Raw genomic sequence first — 2320 nt, forward strand, 5'->3', positions numbered from 1 at the left:
TATTGATGCATTATAAAGGAAGGGTTGAGGGCAAGGTCTTCCTTCTTCGCACTGATCAGCGACCACGATTTCAAAGGCCTGATAGACTGTGTGCTCGCTGCCCTCTCTTGTTTCAAGACACGAGACTGATGGGTCCCGATAAATTGATTTCTCATCTTCCCCGTGGACCACAATCTCTTGATCCTCATGCTCTAACTTCACCATCTGGTGAAGAGTAGAGGGTACAGCCCCCGCTGCATGGATCCACGGCCTCCCCAAAAGAAAGTTGTAGGATGTGTCCATGTCCAGAACCTGGAAGGTTATTTCAAAGTCTATTGGGTCGATGGTCAAAATCATATCAATCTCTCCAATTGTGTCCCTTTTGATACCATCGAAGGCACGTACACAGACGTTGTTGGGTCATATTCTTTCGGTACCGATTTCCATACGCTGCAGAGTTGAGAGTGGGCAAATGTCTACCCTAGAGCCTCCGTCCAACATAACCCTTTTCACGTAGTACCCTTTGCATTTGACTGTCAGGTACAGGGCTTTGTTATGTGCGGCCCCTTCTGGGGCAAGTCATTTTTGCTGAAGGAGATCTGGTTGATGGCAATGATAGCCATCAACGCTGGGTCGAATTCCTTGTCCTCACAAATCATTCCAATTACCGGCCCGTTGTTGTGGGTCAGTAGTGGGTTGTTGGTCACATAGGGAATATCTTCATTCCTTAACACTATCTTTCTTTGTTCTATCAAGTTCTCCACGGCTCTCTTCAGAGTCCAGCAATCATCCGTGCCGTGCCCTTCTGCCCATGAGTGATAGACGCATCGGGTACCGTCTTTGTAAGCGGGTGATGCTGGGTTTTGCCTGGTTTGAGGAACAGGCTGTAGCAGACCCATTTGAACAAGCTTTGGTAACAGGCTGGAGTAGGTTTCGCCAATTGGTGTTAAATTTGGCCTCTTGGGTGGTTCACGAGGGTGGAAATTGTTTTGTGGAGGCCGGGGTTGTAGTGGTTTTGGTAAGAAGGATGGTTTCTAGAGAATGGAGCGTGGTTCCGGTTGGCTTGTTGTTGTGGCCGGACATAAAGTTGAGCATTCATGACCGTTTATGGCTGTGGAGCATATGTTACATCTTGGTAGGGGTAATAGTGCTGCGGGGTCCTTTCTGAGAAAAGGGATCTGGGAGTACGGTGTTTTCTTGCCCCCGACGCAGCCATGGATGTTTCTTCCTTTTTCTTGCCCTTCGCTGCTCCTCCAGACCCACCCTGAATAGTTTGGGATGTAGCTCTGATGGCGGATTGGCTTAGAATTCGACCTGTTTTCAACCCATTTTCAACTATTTTGCCAATCTTGATGGCTTCAACGAACGATTTACCCATTGCGGATATCATATTTTGGAAGTAGTCAGCTTCCTAAGCTTGGAGGAAAACTGTGATCATTTCAATCTCATCCATCAGAGGCTTTACCCTGGAGGCCTGTTCACGCCATTTAACTGCGTACACTCAGAAGCTTTCCGAGGATTTCTTCTTCAAGTTTGTCAATGAGTTCCTATCTGGAGCAATATCAATGTTGTACTGGAACTGCCTGACGAAATCTCTAGCAAGGTCATCCCAGATGTGCCAGCGGGATATATCTTGGTCCATGTACCACTCAGATGTGATGCCAACCAGACTTTCTCTGAAATAGGCCATGAGGAGTTCTTCCTTCCCACCGGCTCCTCGCAGCTAGTTGCAATATCTCTTGAGATGAGCAATAGGATCACCGTTCCATCATACTTCTCAAATTTTGGGGTTTTGAATCCCAATGGAAGGTGCACATGAGTGAACATACATAAGTCGTCATAGGATACACTTTTCTGTCCACTCAAGCCTTGTATGCTTTTGAGACTCTGTTCCATACTCCTCATCTTCTTCGCAATCTCTTCTTGCTCAAGGGTTTTGGTGGCTTTCTCTTGCCCTACGGTGAACTCATACCGGGGTGGTTGGGAGTAAGTATAGGTGGGAAACTGTGTAGGTTCCAGTGGGAAAGATGGTGTTTGGAAGGTGAAGGATGATGGGACAAAGCTGGGCCTGGGCAGTGTAGGCTGTGCCGTAGCCGAGCAAGGCGGAGCAATGAAGATATTCGAAGCTGCACCTGAATCTAACACCTGGGGGTGAGCCTCAGAAGGTGTTCCCACAAAGTTGGCGGAAATAGTAGGGTATCCTAGTGGGGTATTTGGATAGTTTATGGGGATTTTGGAGGTCCCACTTGCCTTGGGAAAAAGCTCAGGAAATCCAGGGATTGCACTTGGTGGTTCTCTTCCGTTTGCCCAAGCGTCCCACATTTCCATCATGCGGAGACAC

The sequence above is a fragment of the Nicotiana sylvestris genome, chromosome 6 (assembly GCF_000393655.2).
Source record: "Nicotiana sylvestris chromosome 6, ASM39365v2, whole genome shotgun sequence".
In the NCBI taxonomy this organism is placed as follows: domain Eukaryota; kingdom Viridiplantae; phylum Streptophyta; class Magnoliopsida; order Solanales; family Solanaceae; genus Nicotiana; species Nicotiana sylvestris.